The sequence below is a fragment of the Anabrus simplex genome, chromosome 4, assembly GCF_040414725.1.
Source record: "Anabrus simplex isolate iqAnaSimp1 chromosome 4, ASM4041472v1, whole genome shotgun sequence".
NCBI classification, from domain to species: Eukaryota; Metazoa; Arthropoda; class Insecta; order Orthoptera; family Tettigoniidae; genus Anabrus; species Anabrus simplex.
This window is the reverse complement of record NC_090268.1, coordinates 234,898,255-234,916,635: the sequence shown is the minus strand read 5'-3', so window position 1 is coordinate 234,916,635 and position 18,381 is coordinate 234,898,255. Positions and strand designations below refer to the sequence as shown.

At 38.6% G+C, this 18,381-nt stretch overlaps 1 protein-coding gene across 6 annotated transcripts in view; it reads right to left on the bottom strand.

Annotated features, from left to right (window-relative positions):
• Positions 1-11,554, bottom strand: part of Polr1H (RNA polymerase I subunit RpI12) — a 68,896-nt gene extending 57,342 nt beyond the window's left edge. The window contains exons 1-2 of one of the 6 annotated variants that reach the window (XM_068227219.1): positions 11,419-11,549; positions 6,643-6,957 (exon numbers count right to left, since the gene is read on the bottom strand). The gene's annotated coding sequence lies outside the window, so the exon portion shown is untranslated. Of the gene's footprint in view, positions 1-6,642; positions 6,958-11,298; positions 11,320-11,418 lie in introns of those variants that run through there. The other 5 variants (XM_068227221.1, XM_067145443.2, XM_067145445.2 and 2 more) reach the window with 5 other exon arrangements.
• Positions 11,555-18,381: the final 6,827 nt, after the last annotated feature.

Here is an 18,381-nt window from a genome sequence, read left to right as displayed (position 1 = left end):
ACAGCAAGGATAGAATAGTGCTAATGGGCGATTTCAATGTGAGAGTTGGGAATAGAACTGAAGGATACGAAAGGGTGATTGGTAAATGTGGGGAAGATATGGAAGCTAATGGGAATGGGAAGCGTTTGCTGGACTTCTGTGCTAGTATGGGTTTAGCTGTCATGAATACATTCTTCAAGCATAAGGCTATTCACCGCTACACATGGGAGGCTAGGGGTACCAGATCCATAATAGACTATATCTTAACAGACTTTGAATTCAGGAAATCTGTTAGGAATGTACAAGTTTTTCCACGGATTTTTCAATGATACAGACCACTATCTAATCTGTAGTGAACTAAGTATCTCTAGGCCTAGGGCAGAGAAAGTGAAATTTGTCTGCAAACGAATAAGGGTAGAAAATCTCCAGGACGAGGAAATTAAAAGTACATGGATATGATTAGTGAGAAGTTTCGAACAGTAGACAGTAAGCAGGTTTAGGATATAGAAAGTGAATGGGTGGCAAGGGAATGCCTAGGAACAACTGTGTGTAAAGATGGGAAAAGGCAAACATCTTGGTGGAATGATGAAGTGAGAGCAGTCTGTAAACGTAAAAAGAAGCCTTATCAGAAATAGCTCCAAACAAGGGCCAAGGCAGACAGGGATTTGTACGTAGATGAAAGAAGCAGAGCGAAACAAATAGTTGTTAAATCCAAAAAGAAGTCATGGGAAGATTTTGGTAATAACCTGGAAAGGCTAGGTCAAGCAGCAGGGAAGCCTTTCTGGACAGTAATAAAGAATCTTAGGAAGGGAGGGAAAAAGGAAATGAACAGTGTTTTGAGTAATTCAGGTGAACTCATAATAGATCCCAGGGAATCACTGGAGAGGTGGAGGGAATATTTTGAACATCTTCTCAATGTAAAAGGAAATCATCCTGGTGGCGTTGCAAACAGCCAAGCTCATGGGGAGGAGGAAAATGATGGTGAAATTATGCTTGAGGAAGTGGAAAGGATGGTAAATAAACTCCATTGTCATAAAGCAGCAGGAATAGATGAAATTAGACCTGAAATGGTGAAGTATAGTGGGAAGGCAGGGACGAAATGGCTTCATAGAGTAGTAAAATTAGCATGGACTGTTGGTAAGGTACCTCCAGATTGGACAAAAGCAGTAATTGAACCTATATATAAGCAAGGGAACAGGAAGGATTGCAACAACTATCGAGGTATCTCATTGATTAGTATACCAGGCAAAGTATTCACTGGCATCTTGGAAGGGAGGGTGCGATCACTCGTTGAGAGAAAGTTGGATGAAAACCAGTGTGGTTTCAGACCACAGAGAGGCTGTCAGGATCAGATTTTCAGTATGCACCAGGTAATTGAAAAATGCTACGAGAGGAATAGGCAGTTGCGTTTATTTTCGTACATCTAGAGAAAGCATATGACAGGGTACCGAGGGAAAAGATGTTCACTATACTGGGGGGCTATGGAATTAAAGGTAGATCATTAAAATCAATCAAAGGCATTTATGTTGACAATTGGGCTTCGGTGAGAATTGATGGTAGAATGAGTTCTTGATTCAGGGTACTTACAGGGGTTAGACAAGGCTGTAATCTTTCACCTTTGCTGTTCGTAGTTTTCATGGATCATCTGCTGAAAGGTATAAAATGGCAGGGAGGGATTCAGTTAGGTGGAAATATAGTAAGCAGTTTGGCCTATGTTGACGACTTGGTCTTAATGGCAGACTGTGCCGAAAGCCTGCAGTCTAATATCTTGGAACTTGAAAATAGGTGCAACGAGTATGGTATGAAAATTAGCCTCTCCAAGACTAAATTGATGTCACTAGGTAAGAAATTCAACAGAATTGAATGTCAGATTGGTGATACAAAGCTAGAACAGATCGCTAATTTCAAGTATTTAGATTGTGTGTTCTCTCAGGATGGTAATACAGTAAGTGAGATTGAATCAAGGTGCAGTAAAGCTAATGCAGTGAGCTCGCAGTTGCGATCAGCAGTATTCTGTAAGAAGGAAGTCAACTCCCAGACGAAACTATCTTTACATCGGTCAGTTTTCAGACCAACTTTGCTTTACGGGAGCGAAAGCTGGGCAGACTCTGGATATCTTATTCATAAGTTAGAAGTAAAAGACATGAAAGTAGCAAGAATGATTGCTGGTACAAACAGGTGGGAACAATGGCAGGAGGGTACTCAGAATGAGGAGATAAAGGCTAATTTAGGAATGAACTCTATTGATGAAGCTGTGCGCATAAACCGGCTTCAGTTGTAGGGTCATGTGAGGCGGATGGAGGAGGATAGGTTACCTAGGAGAATAATGGACTCTCCTATGGAGGGTAAGAGAAGTAGGGGGAGACCAAGACAACAATGGTTAGACTCGGTTTCTAACGATTTAAAGATAAGAGGTATAGAACTAAATGAGGCCACAACACTAGTTGCAAATCGAGGATTGTGGCGACGTTTAGTAAATTCACAGAGGCTTGCAGACTGAACGCTGAAAGGCACAACAGTCTATAATGATAATGTATGTATAATAATAATAATAATAATAATAATAATAATAATAATAATAATAATAATAATAATAATAATAATAATAATAATAATAATAATAAACCCTGCCATCCTGAGCCCAATGTGTGGGAAGCCAGGCTCTGTCTGTCACAAGCCAGAACAAAGTGGGAAGTGGTAGAGGAGTAACACCTCTTTAAAAAACCTTGGTCCAGCTGGCCCGGCTGGTAGTACCTTGTGAGGGTCCCTACCAGGGTTACGGTGAAGATAGTCAATGGTTTGGAAGGCGGAAGACGACAACCAAGTCCCAACGGCGGAAAAAGCGGATGAACTATCTTCATTTAACAGCGTCTGTTCTTCAGTGAAGCGGCTGCGAAAGGCAACTGACTCCAGAGGAGCGGCCTATTATTGAGGTCCAGGGCTTACAACCTTGGTTCTACTACCGGGAAGGAGTTTTCTGACCCATAGCGGTTTGAACAACCAAGCAGCATGGAATGTCGTCACGACAAGTACACTATCCCAGGTAGTACCTCGTTGAGGGAATCTACCACTCTTAAGAGCACAATCAGGGCTGTGGATTCTGGGGAGCCTGAACCAAGATGCTTTGAGGACATTACTACATGAACAAAATTCAAGACGAAACAGAAATACTACTTTGGGACGCTGAATGTCAATTTACTACTGAAAGTGGGAAAACGCAAAGAATTGACGATGATGATGGACAAACACAACATAACCATCTTAGCCATCCAAGAAACAAGATACCTAGATGAAGACATAATGGACTTTGAGGGGTATAGCATTTATAAAGGCAAAAGGGCTATAAAAATAGGTAAGAACGTGCCTTTACTTGGCACAGCTTTTGTTGTTCACAAGAAGGTTGTCAGTTCAATCGTGGACTTCTTCAGCCCCTCTGAGAGACTTTCCATTCTAACTCTCAGCTGCGGTAACAAAGGATACACACTGATCAATGAGGACAACAGACGTAGTCCTGAGAAAGTCGAACAGTTTTGGAACCTTCTTGAAGAACAGTTGGAGAAAATACTATCTATGAACATCACGATCTTATTAGATGACTTTAATGCTCAGCTGGGAATAGAACCACAATTCAGATCAACAACTGGAAACTATCCTGCTCACAAAATGACTAATAGAAATGGTATAAGACTCATCAATCTGTGTTGTACCTTCAATGTTCAGATAATGTCAACATTCTACAAACACAAGCCAAGCAAACAAAAAAACTTGGCAATCACCAGGCAATGTGTGTGGAGAGAAACAGATTGATCATGTAGCAATATCCAGGAGAGCGATTAAGGAAATAATGAACGTTAAAGTGCAGAGAGGTACCCAGTTTGATTCAGATCATTACCTCTCCAAGATCAAAATTAATTTCATTCCTCTCAATAAGGCCCTGAAACCAGGAAACAGAATTTATAAATACGACCTTGGAAAGTTAAAAATCAATTAAGATGTCTTAGAACAATACCACCAGCAACTGACATTTGAATCTCATAAATGGACGGACATCACCTCCAAGATCCAACAAGCAGCTAATACTGCAATCCTGACAGCTAAGAAGAGAAAGCATAGATGGTGGAATGAGGTCTGTGATGTAGTGCTGACCCAAAGAAGAAATGCCTGGAGAAAGTGGAACTCGACCCGAAGATCTGAAGATTTCGATGTGTTCCGTGAAGCTCGAAAAGAAGCAGCCAGAACCTTCCGAAGGGCCAAGCGACTATATGAGAAACAGCAATTAGAACAGTTCGATCAGGATTTCCGGAAAGACAATTCCAGAGACTTCTATCAAACATTCAAGACTAATTTGAGAGGGTACCAAGCCCCCAGCCTTTGTTTTAGAGATGGAAAGCTGGGCTTGACCAATAAAGAAAACTGTACGATCATATCTCGGTACATTGAAAACCTTCTTTATTGTGAGGAACCAAAAGAAAGATTCCCTGTGTGCGACCTGATCCACAAACTACCCAACTCACTCCCTCCTTGTAAAGAGGAGATCAAACAGAGTATAAACAGCTTAAAGAATAATAAGGCAGCTGGTGAAGATTTGATAGTGGCAGAACTACTGAAGCTGGCAAATGATGAAACTCTAGATGTACTAGTCAAGCTTTTTGAAGATATCTGGAGAACTGGGATGATACCAACTGAATGGCTGTCAGCACTAATCCACCCTCTGCACAAGAAAGGTGATAAAAAGAATGTCAACAACTATAGCAGCATATCATTAGTATCTGTTCCCTATAAGATTTTCTCCAAAGCAGTTCAGAACAGAATAGAAGCTCACCTTGACCAACAGATTGGAGAATATCAGGCTGGCTTCAGAAAAAGCCATTCGTGCCCAGAACAGATCTTTAACTTGAAGAGCATCACCAGGTACGAGAAGACAGGAGGACAGAGCTATGTGGTTGTATTTGCTGACTTTCAGAAAGCATATGACTCCATTGACCACGAGTCATTAATGAATATTTTGGAAGAGTTTGGAGTGGACGATACGTCAAGAAATTTGATCAAACAAACTCTAACTGACACAGTGTCGAAAGTAAAATTTATGGGTGAGATCTCAGAACCGTTTACAATCAGAACGGGTGTAAGACAGGGAGATGGATTATCCCCACTCCTCTTCAACTGTGTTTTGGGAAAAGTCATTCGAGAGTGGAGGAAGTTGTTAGACCAAGAAGAAACAAAGGAAGATCAGTTCAGACTTGGTCCTAAGCACAAAGGGGTGTACGTTGACAGCCTGGCCTTTGCGGATGACCTGGCCATTTTTGTTAACAACCTAGATTCAGCAGTCAAGAAGATAAATAGGCTGTCAGAAGTTGCTGAAAAGGTAGGACTCCAGATTTCTATTCTGAAGACAAAATATATGTCAAACATCTGTGATGGATCTGAATGGATGATCACTAATCTTGGAAAAATCGGTCGTCTCAAGAATTTCAGATATCTTGGTGAAGTCATCCAGCAGGATGGATTAGAAGAGGAAGCAATCAATGTCAGGATGAGGAAGTTAGACCAAGCATACCAAATGGCAAAGAATATCTATAGTAAAAAGTCTATGAGTATAGGGGCCAAGTTTCGACACTATAACACAGTTGTAAAACCTGAGGGATTATATGCGTCTGAAACTTTGACCTTAAGTAGTAAAGGTCAAGCTGACCGGCTGGAAAAAAGAGAGCGCAGGATACTAAGAAAAATCCTAGGTAATAGGTGGGTTGAAGGACAGTGGCGAATGAGACCGAATGAGGATTTGTACAGCAAGACAGAACCTCTCACAGCGTCAATTAAGAAGAGACGGCTACTATTTTATGCTCATCTCTTGAGGATGACTGATGATCGACTAACAAAAAGGATATGGAATTTTATTCAATCTAAGGCGACAAGGCCGAGATGGTTCCAGGAACTATATAATTATTAAATTAATGTAGTAATGGTCCACCTTTCAATACTATTATATGTAATATTCTAAATTACATTAATTAGGGACTAGTTTCGGCCGGGGCTGCCATCTTCAGCCTTAATGTAAAACACCTAATAACTACACAAATGTACATGCACACAAATGACATAAAACAAATGAAAACAAATATATACAAAATGACATTAAAAACTGGGATGGAATTATGAATAAATTTGAAAATGAACTAGGTTCTAACATCTTGAGTATGTTCATCATTGAGAATAATTTCAAGTATTAATTTATATACACAGAACTGTTAGTTCTAATAATGCTGATCATTAATATTTCAATAGTAAATGGGAACTGGTAAATGTTGATCCTGTAGCTTGTCATCAATACTATTTGTGTGGTGTTAGCTATATGTAATCCATTGGACACCGCTGTAAATAACCACTAGCTGACAGGGGACTGTTAGATGTTGTTTCATCCTCAATCAAAGTAATAAATGAGATGCTCTCACGGTGCTTGTTAAATCTTGCTGAAATGTTGTTGGACATTGTCAGGACAGCACATGAAGATGTGGTTAACACAGATACATTGTGTCTGGTATAATTTTTTTTTTTTTTTTTTGCGATGCCCATGAAGTTAACCTGATAAATTAGATAAAATTAAATTAATGAATTGAATGAGAGAATGTGTTAGTTAGATGGCATAGGTTATATGAGACTTACCTCTCAATACAGCATGAGGTGTGTGGTCTATTGTTGAGTGTGCTTCAGACTAACTGTTGTGAGATTCAAATGAAAAGGAAGGAGATGGTTCCAGGAATGCGAAAAAGATCTGAGGCAGATTGGTATTTCAGACCAAGAAATTCATAACAGGAACGCATTCAGAAGATTGGTGAACAAGTATCAAGGTTTCAAAATGCCATCAACTTCCAGAAGATGGAGAGGACCTTTGTCTGAAGAGCATAAACAGGCACTCGTCGCTGGGCTCAGAAGATACTGGCAGGAAGTCAAAGTCGGAATAAGAACAAGACCTAGACACTAAAATGAAGTTGGTTGTTACCACGCTGTCCATAGAGGCTCAACTCTATGTATTTAAAACAAAAAAAAAAAAATTAATAATAATAATACGCTATTTATCATTTATGGTGTTATATGTAATACTTTCTGAAGAAGAGGGAGTGGAATAATGGTTTTGAGTTCGCGAGAATATCATCCATTAAACGAAGTTTCAATTCTCGCTGCCTGAAGTGAGCTCTTCCCTCAACAGGCGGTCAGCTCACTCACCACTAGTTTTCGGGTGTGCGACTCCCGCCCATTGCAAATATTTCCCCGGGTATTGGCAAGCGTGAGTATCAGCTACTTTTGACATTCTATGATAGGGATCACTGTAAGTACCTAAGTGTTAATGTAAAGCAAGATCTTCATTGGGGTAATCACATAAACCTAACTGTAAACAAAGTGTACAGAACTCTCACATGGTTATGAGGGTATTTAAGGGTTGTAGTAAGGATGTAAGGGAGAGGGAATATAAGTCTCTGGTAAGACTCCAACTAGAGTATGGTTCCAGTGTATGGGACCCTCACCATGATTACTTGATTTAGAACTGGAAAAAAAAAAAGCAGCTCGAGTTGTTCCAGGCGATTTCTGACAAAAGAGTAGCATTACAAAAATGTTTCAAAGTTTGGGTGGGAAGACTTGGGAGAAAGGAAATGAGCTGCTCAACTAAGTGCTATGTTCCAAGCTGTCATGGGAGGGATGGCGTGGAATGATGTCAGCATACGAATAAATTCGAATTATGTTTTCGGAAGTAGGAAAGATTATAACATGGTAATAAAGTTGGAATTCAAGAGGACAAATTGGGGAAATTATTTCCAGGAAGAGGAGCAAGAGATTGGAATAATTTACCAAGGGAGATGTTCATAAATTTCCAAATTCTTTGCCATTATTTAAGAAAAAAACTAGATAAACAACAGAGAGGGAATCTGCCACCTGGGCGAGTGCCCTAAATACAGATCAGTGGTGATTGATTGATTGATTGATTAAAAATACCAGCTAGATTTCATTACTACTAACTACCACAGCAGAAAATAATCTAAACAATGTGGGCCAATAGCTGACATGAGCAGAGACTCCCTCCCTTCAAGAGGCTCTCTGCTTAACCCTCTACTGCATGAATTATTTTTCGTTTTCGTTTGGTGAAGAAAATTTCAAGCTTTAATGTTGTTTCTTGTGCTGCAGCCTGTCTTTATTGGTCCGTATACATATTGGCTAGTGACAGACAGCCCATTGGTCAAACATGGTAGGTATGTTTAAGAGAGCCTCTTGAAGGGAGTGAGTCTTTGCTCAGCCAGGGTTCAGTTTCATATCAGCCATTGGCCCACATTCTTAAGGAATTATTATTGTGATCCTGCTTTTCTACATTGATTTATACACAGCCTGGCTAGCGACAAAATGTCATTGGCTTGATCCATCAGGGTCTTAACCCTCTACTGCATACTGCAACAAATAACTTTTCACCTGTATAAATGGATAAATATTGTAGACAGAGGTAGTTTTACGGCACACCTATTCGAACTTTGTACTCAAAGGGCCGGGCTGATTGGCTCAGACGGTTGAGGCGCTGGACTTCTGACCCCAACATGGCAGGTTCGATCCTGGCTCAGTCCGGCAGTATTTGAAGGTGTTCAAATACATCAGCCTCATGTCGGTAGATTTACTGGCACATAAATGAACTTCTGAGGGGCTAAATTCTTGCACCTTGGCGTCTCCAAAAAAAGTAGTTAGTGGGACATAAAGCAAATATTATTATTGTTATTATTATTGTTATTATTATTTGCACTAAAAGGAAAAATAGTTAGGCCCTACTCAAAAAGTTTCGTTTGGAACTGTCAAATTATTTACTGTCAAGAAACTTTCAAAGTGATAACTTAGAAAGAAGGTTTAGTCAGTACTTATAGCTTATTGGTTGTAACTACAACGTTACTACACCTCAAGTCCTAGAAAGTGAGATGAAAATTAGTATCAAGGATATTCTAGGGATGCGGTGGTGTGGGCTCAATATGGAAATAATAAACAAATTAGACTCACATTTATCATGTGAATTCTTTTGGTGGGCATTTTGAGATGTGGGGGGTAATATGCTGTACATTTCCGGGTATACAATATGGACAATATCCAGAAGGATAAGCTGTGACACTTGTTTAGGTCTCTTGCAGAGTAATGAATCATGTGATCCCTATTTTGAAGAACTTCAGAGAGGTGAGTTAGGGGTGCCATCGCATTGTATTGTGTGTGTGTCTGCAGAACAGTGGTATACGAAGACCATCTGGGAAGTGAAAAGTATAAAGAATTTCTGTTCTCTGTATCCTGAGCTGCTTTAGGAAGAGATGACAATCAACAGTTCTGATTTGAACGCCGTCATTGTGGGTGCAATAATAATGGTGCGAAGATTGTTTATTGTCTACATATTTCAATGTCGTGTTAAATAAGTGTTGAAAGCAGACGAAGAAAACGAGTTATGTCAGCGGTGAGGATAAAAACAGTAAGCGGAGGAAGCTGTCAATGCTCCACAATAATCGAGCTTGTAAGTATTGTTCTTAAAGTGTTTTGTTTTTATTCATGTAAAATGTGTATTTCTAACTTCAGTGAATGCATTTACTGATGTGTGTGTTTCTTAGCACCATTTTACGAAGAGAGTGCATTCATCACAATCATCGTGTTGGTCTAAAGGTAGTGAATATGGGTGAAGCCATTCAAAATTGGACACGCCCCCTTTTTTGCCGGCCTCCACTTGACAGATAGATACAGCGTTGCCAAGCGTACCTTCCTGCTTTAACTGTAGATGGCTCTGGATAGCACACATATCTTGAGGCACTTAGGACATGTTTAATTGGTTTCTGGGGGAAAGGGTAATTGGTAAGAATATTAGAGAGAGACCAAAGCTTAAATATGGAAAAAAAAAAAAAAAAAAAAAAAATCGAGTTATGTAGCAGTTACGCAGCAATTAAAATCAGCGTATGATAGGGTGGCATGGTGCGCTGCATTAAACCAAATACAGTAGAGACAATACGCGACACTGAGCGAGATATCGAGGGACAGCTATTGGAGCTCACTCTAGCGGATAGACCTGAACAGTACTGATTCTCTCATAAGAGCACGTGTATTTTTGTGTGAAGTTTTTGGTGTTATTTATGCGTTTTCAGTGAGTTGACATAATTAAATAGTAGCGTGTGTCATTCCTTGATATCTCCTCTCAACATGAGGGGAAAGGTATGTGCTGTGTTTGGCTGCAGTAATTACTAAGTAGAGAAAAATGCGCAGTCGTTCTTCAGGTTCCCTCGTGACAAGAACATGTAAGTAATATGTGTTTGCATACATATTCTTCCAGTGACAGAGATCTTTATAGTACTTCATAATCTTCTGACCTGCTCGACCCATATTTTAACTGGCATAAAATGTAATACGCATATTTTATTGTATAGTGCAGCAGTTAACCTTCAATACCGATGTGTTGTCGTAGGTGTGATCTGTGGGTTTTGAAATGTCACGTAAGTGATTTGGATAAGGTGTACAAGAAAGAAGTGACGTTACGCTTATAGAAGAATTATAAGATCTGTTCATATCATTTCCGGGCCAGCGACTTTAAAAATCCTCGACTATACAGCCAAGGGTATGTTACATTTTTACTCTAATTGCACGTAAATATTCCTCAAAGCATCACTACTGACAACATTTTCATACTTTTCTTTCTTTAATCCCTCTTCTCAGATTAAAGCCGGAATTTTATAGATTTTCTTTCTGTTAGTAGGCTTCATGTTAAGAGGAAAATTGTCCAGCTTTTAAATGTTAATTCATTGCATCATGTGTGTAAGGAATGTGCCGATATTTTATTGACAAGTGTCTTAATGTGATCATACAATGTTTTTTTAAATAAAAAAGACAAATCCAACAGTAAAAGTTCAGGCAGGAATGCTCAAGCTAAAAAAGTAATGCATAAATGAAAGATCAAGCCATTTCACAGCAGCCCATTTCATATCTTGTTTATGTGTCTAATTTCAGTCTTTAAATAATAAGCTTTTAAATAATTCTTCATTCATTTATCCAGAATTGCTTTAGCAACTTCGAAGTTAATATCTCAATACCACTTTCTTTCTAGACGTAATTTATTTATCCATTTCCGTATATACATTTCCATTGATATTTGAATTTAGCGCGATTTGTTCAGGTCAAGTCACTACGAGCGCCACCGTCGAATTGTCTCCCATTTTAGCAAGGCGAAATCCGTAAGTGTCGCGTATTGTCTCTACTGTATTTGATTAAACCAATGTACAGACTGATGACCCAATCAACATGTTAGGTTGGCAGTACTATTTTTCTTACAGGGTATGCTGACTGTTATTTCAATACAGTATAAACAAAACTAATTTTCCACGTGACATAATGGAAGTAAACACGCAAGAAACAAACAAGAACACAACCACAATACACTAAAATAAGTACCGCACAACACCGATTTTCTTGTTAATAATCTATGCTACAATTTATGTATTATATAAGTAAAATGGTATCAGCTGTCCAAGAAATATTACTCCTCCACGCACAAAGAGAACAAGTGAACAAGTGTCTCTGTCTCCGCGTAAATCCTTTGAAAGGAACAAAAGAATTTCGTATGGCTATCATACCAACCATTATCGAGAAAAATGTCTTTTATGTTTCCAGATATCAAATCCAAACATTTCCTTCCCGCTCGTGTTTATGGTTATATTGTACTTAACTTTGTTGATGTGGTAAAATCATTAATTAGTCACAGATGGAAAAGCTGAGTGTATGCTATGAAAATGCATCACGGAACGGGGGCGTTCTTACAGCCTCTATGGTGTATTTGGTACTATTGTATACAGTACTGCGACAATCGACGATCGATTGATAACAGTAACCAGTTACAGTAACACAAAACACATGGATGACAAAATAAATGGCGATACTCTTTGCATCTTGCATGTATAATAGTCTTACATATCAACGTGCAAAAGCAACAAGCAAATTGGGGCAAGTTGCAAGTACGAGAAGAGCTTGTGGAAGCAATGATTTGTATGATACACGAGTAATTGAGCATCATTATCAATGCAGACGCGAACGTCAGAAACTGATCGCTAGTGTAGTACGTTTGTAAAGGATAAGTTACCTATCATTAAAAGTCTGCACGATTGAGAATGGAAACAAGGGTAGTAGAGTTTTTGTGGAATGCTGCCCAAAGTATTCCAAGGAAGTCTCCAAACGCTACAAAACTTGCATGTCATTACTTGTGAGTGATACTTTATTAATTTGTTGTACACTCGTGAGCTAAAGCTTGGATTTATAAACACTTATGAGTACTTGTGTTTTACAGGCTGTAGAATTATGGACATTTGAATTACCAAACCAGAAATCATTTTACTAATGGCGTATTGTTTTTATATGTCGCGACCAAATGGTATAAATTCCTAATTAGTGTAATGTACATTCATTTGGGTTAGGTTTGACACTAGTCGCCCGTTTCTCACATCTGTGATATACCCTGCCTGTCATAAAAAGCAACACAGGGTCCCAGTAGTCAAGTGACATCTTCACTGAATTCTCACAGAGCCCCCAGTGGATGGGGACGGTAGAATACATTCACAGAAACCCCTGCCTTTTGTAAAACCAGACCCGGGGGGGGGGGCTTCCATTTTGGTTGCATGGGTTGATGACCATGGATCACCTAGCTGAGTCTGACATTGCTTCCATTGTTCAGGCTCCTGTCCATCATATTTCTTATCCAACCTTCTTTGGCCACTTCATGTTCTTTACTGACCCTGATGGTAGTGTACCAGGCAGGGGCGAAGCGTCAGGGTAGACAGCGTGTACCCCTAACATTTTGTGAAAGAAATATTGTCTAGTTAATGCAATTCGTTTTTAGAACATTAATTATTTCCACATTCGTGACGTTATTGTATTCCCCGTTTTTACTTATTTTCTTCTCACTTCGGCAATGCTAAGGCTCGCGTCAGTTACACGAAGCACGTAGGCGAAAGTAGACGCTGTCCGTTCTGTGTATTTTCCCTTTTATTTTCAAAGCTTTCAGGTAGAGCAACACTAACGCTATCAAATCAAATCAAAATCTCTTTATTTGCAAATGAGGTGTCTACCTCGGTGGCAAATGGTACACTAAAATACATTATTGTCAAGCACTAAATTTTAAATTAACAGGAGATGAAGAAAATTTTCCTAGAATACAATATTATACAATTTACACTAATAATTTTTTCTATTAAACACACATATCATCCTTAATAAATTTATATTGTTTACAAAATTCTACTTATAATATCTTACAAACATAGTCAACTCATATACAGTACGGTATGTGAAATTACGTCTAATAATACTATACAACTGGTATAAGATTAAAATTAACATTGAATTTATTTACATATTTATATTTTACCCAGTTTGGAACCTAAGTAGCATAACGACCTGCTGCGTCTTAACCAGAGCCCCTTTTGCCACCACTTTTCAGAGTTCCTGAAGGGCCTTCACAGCTACCGTAGCGGTCCCAGGGCCCTCGAAGTCCCAACTGTACTTCACCCCTACAGGCAGTCCCCTACTTGGGCTGTCCAAACTCCTTAGACCAGGGGATGGAATTACTTTAATCACACACATTTATTATTTACAATATCCTGCACTGGTCGAATGCCCTCTAACATTTAATTTATTATCTCTGTTGTTGTTTATTCTCTTCTTGAATATCTGTACAGATTTTGGAAAAGGATCAAACACTACCCCTGGTAAACTGTTCCACTCCTTCACGCCCTTCCCAATGAAAGAAAATTTACCCCAATCGCTTCTGCTAAAATTCCTTCTAATTTTGTACTTGTGGTCAGTTCTACCAATATAATTATTTTCCAACCGAAGCCTCTCACGGATATCTCCCCATGCTTCTTCTCCTGTATAGGCTCTATATAATCCTATAAGTCTACTTTTCTCCCTTCTCTTACTTAAAGTTTCCCACCCAAGTTCCTTTAACATTTCTGATACACTACTCTTTCTCCTGAAATCCCCTGTTACAAACCTTGCTGCTTTCCTCTGCACACCATCTAGTTCTTTTATTAGGTATTCTTGGTGAGGATCCCAAACACTGTTTGCATATTCCAATAATGGACGAACCATACTTAAGTAACTTTTTTCTTTTAATTCTTTGTTGCATCCTTTAAGTAGCCTCATTATGACATGTAACGATCTGTATGCTTTCCCAACAACGTCATCAACATGACCCTTCCAGTGCAAATTACTTTCAAATCTCACACCTAAGTATTTGCACTTGCCATCTTTTGGGATAACTACTTCATCCAAAGTATATTCAAATTCAGTTTTAAAGCTCCTGTTTGTAAATGTTGTAACAGTTGATTTGCCTCCATTAATCTTCATATTATTTTCTTCAACCCATTCTTGGATACTGTCAAGGTCCCTTTGTAATTCTGAACAATCCTCAATGTTATTTATTTCCCTGTAAACAATTATGTCATCTGCATACAATCTTATTTTCGATGTTATATTGTTCCCTAAGTCATTTGCGTATATTAAGAAAAGTAACGGACCGATTATACTACCCTGTGCAATTCCCTTCCAGACTCTCTCTTCCTGTGATATATTATTTCCTACTTTGACTTTCTGAACCCTTGAATTTAGAAATGTTCTTATCCTTACGTCCAATCCTATTCCCTCCAATTTCTTTAATAATATTCCATGTTCCACTCTATCAAAGGCTTTGGAAAGATCTATGGCTATGCAATCTAACTGGCCTCCTGAATCTAACTGATCTGATATGTCCTGCTGAAGTCCCACCAGTTGTGCCTCGCAAGAAAATTTCTTTCTAAATCCATACTGGCTCCTCATGAACCAATTTTTATCATCACATATCCCTCTGATGTACTTTGCTATTAAACTCTCCAGTATTTTACAAACTATACTGGTCAGGCTGATTGGTCTGTAGTTCTCTGGTTTCCTTTTATCACCCTTTCCTTTATAAATTGGTATTATTATAGATTCCTTCCATTCCTTTGGTATCACACTATTATTTATGACATAGTCAAAGAGAAATTTTAAATAAGGCACTATATAACACCCCATTGTCTTCAATACCTCCCCAGTAATTTGATCACTTCCTGCTGCTTTTCCTTGCTGAAGCAGTTGGATTTCTCTGAAAATATCTTCATTTGTAAATGAGAAGCTTCTTGTTTCCCTCTGTGTCTCTCCCTCTCTATCTTCTGTTACGGTTTCCAAGTCCTGAGAATCTTCTACTGAATCTCGGAATTCCCTACTAAAGAGGTTTGCTTTCTCAGTATCTGTTAAATAGTGTTCACCCCCTTCTCCCACCATTGTAGGAATTTGGATTCCTTTTCCTTTTTGATTCCTAATATATGAATACAGCTTTTTCCATTTCCCTTTGTGGTCATTACCCTCTTGAAGAATGCCATTCATATAATTCTCTTATGCTACCTTTTTCACTCTATTCAGTTCTCTCATTAGTTGTTTTCTAGTTTCTCTATTCTCCCTACCTTCTTTGATTTTCCTGTTTACTATTCTACATTTTCTTTTTAATTTTCTTATTTCCCTTGTATAATAAACAGGGTCTGAGGTCATTTTACCCTTCTTAACAGGTACAAATCTCTTCTCTCCTTCCCAAATGATTCCTTTAAATTTAGCCCAAAGTGTATCCACATTATTCCCTTCACTTATCCAACAACTGAATTGTGATTTAAGGTAAGTTCCAAATTCATCAACTTTAGTTTTTCTGTATAATTTCTTGTCTTTTGTGACTCTCTTATTAAACATTTTTGGTACGAGTCCTACATCCATTATTACAGCCTTATGGTCACCTATTCCTTCAATTACCTCAGTTTTATCAACAATTTCCCATGGTTTAACCAAGAATACATCTAGCAAGTTATTGAGACGAGTTGGTTCTTGTACTACTTGTGTAAATCCTCCCTCCCAAATTAACTTATTTGCCAGTTTCTGTTCATGGGCTTCACTTGCAGCTCCATTCCATTCAACTTTAGGCAAGTTTAGATCTCCCCCAATTATTACCGTATCATTATTGTTTTTATGAGTATAATCTATTATTTTCTCAAATATTTCCATATCTCTTTCCTCTCTTCCAGGCCTATATGTTCCTATAATTCCCACCTCCTTCATATTATCACAAACTAATTTTATCCCTAATATTTCATCCCTTTCATCAGTAAACCATTCATGCGAACAATAAGTTTCCTTCACCAGAATAAATGCCCCTCCTCCTTTTTTATCTCCTCGGTCTCTACGATAGACTGTATACCCTTCTGGAAATACTTCTGTATTACCCACCCCTTCTCTCAACCACGATTCCACTCCTATCACCACATCCGTCTCATAAGATTCCATCAATGTACCGAATTTTAATTGTTTATTTACTACACTCTGACAGTTTACCAAGAGCAATCTCAGACCTCCTTCCTCCCTAAAACTTGACTGTTGCAAGTGGGTAACGTTTGACTCATGAGTTGAGAACTTCCCTGGAACCCAGATCCTTGTACATAGATCTTGATTTAAGGGTCTGGGTTTTCTGGCAAGTTTCCCTGTTTGTGCCAGTTTAGTAGTATGGGTTTTCTTAAGTACTGATTAGTTTGCAAATCTCTGTTGATAATTGTAGCAATTTGTCTACAGAGAGTTGCTTTCCCATTACCATTTAGATGTAACCCATGTCTAGTGAACATTTGCCTGCCAAGACCTAAAGTATCTACTACATAGACATTTCTAAAACTCTTACATAATCTCTTAGATTTTTATATTTACATCATGTACAGCTTTGTTCACACATGAGTCCTCTAAAAGGTCATACCTGGGTGGCACATTTACTACAATTACTTTTGAGTCAGGTAGTTTGGAAATCTTACCTCTGAGAGTCGTAATTAGTTCCTCACCTTCATTTGCAGCAATGTCATTTGTACCACTCACAATCTGTAGGCACTGACTGTGGAACTATGACTTTCCTATAGCGAGATGTCTCCGCCCAGTAGACAGACTTACCGGCGTCTCTTCTTGCTCTCATTGGCTAGTACGTGGATCTCTCTTGTAAAGGTGCTCTTATTGGCTACCATCTCAGACATGCTTTTAATGTAATTAATTTGAATTTACTTTATTATAAGACACGTCTAAAAATAAATTAATAATATTCAAATACAAAGTATAGTAAATTTACACCTAATAAATGAATGACGGCATCAAAACCCTTCAAGTACGTGTATTTTCTTGCCCGCCTATGTTAGCTGCGGTATTATAACCCCAACAGCTATTGGCTTCCAGTCTTAATAAGGTATTCTAGAGTACACATACGGAAAAAATTGCTTAACTTGATGCTGTATATTCCGTTAAAGTCAGTTTCTATTGAACGCGCTATGGGTGTCTTCCAACGAATTAAAACGTATTTAAGGAATTGGATGACCAACCAGAGACTGTCTAACTTGGGAACTCTAGGTATAGAGAAGGAATTTCTGTGGAATCTTAGCAAGACGCCCGACTTCAAAACGAAAGTAATAGATATATTTGCCGAAATGAAGGACAGGCGGATTAAACTCATTTACAAGAATATTGTTTAAGGTGACTTGTACGAACAACTATTTATTTCTTATTTCTCTTATTAAATCTACACAACAATGAAATATATTGCTATTTATTATTTTAAAAGTATGTTGTTATTTGACAACTCCCGCATATTTCGTCTATATTTAAAAATAAATCAAGTACACGTAGGGTTATAGGTTGTTATAGGGTTTGTCTTATTTTCAGTCATTAATATACTACTGAATACAGATGTATGCATCGAAAACAAAATTCCTTATTATAATAATATGCTTGAAACGGCTTAAATATTTTTTTTTGCTAGGGGCTTTACGTCGCACCGACACAGATAGGTCTTATGGCGACGATGGGATAGGAAAGGCCTAGGAGTTGGAAGGAAGCGGCCGTGGCCTTAATTAAGGTACAGCCCCAGCATTTGCCTGGTGTGAAAATGGGAAACCACGGAAAACCATCTTCAGGGCTGCCGATAGTGGGATTCGAACCTACTATCTCCCGGATGCAAGCTCACAGCCGCGCGCCTCTACGCGCACGGCCAAGTCGCCCGGTTTAAATAAAATAAATCTCTGTCTACCCCCTTACTTAGTTCACGCTTCGCCACTGGTTCCAGGTAGTTTTGTGTGGCCTAGGGAGTCTTTCCTTTTCATGCCCTTCATCGCCATTCCCTTTCTTCTGTCGGTACTTTCATTCTTTGAAGTGTTGGGCATTATCCATTCCTTGTGATTAATGTTAATAGAGGATGGTTGCCCAGTTAGACTTCCTCTTAAAATAATATTCACCACCACTTTCACTGAGGTAGCTGCAATTGAAATACCTACCATGCAATCG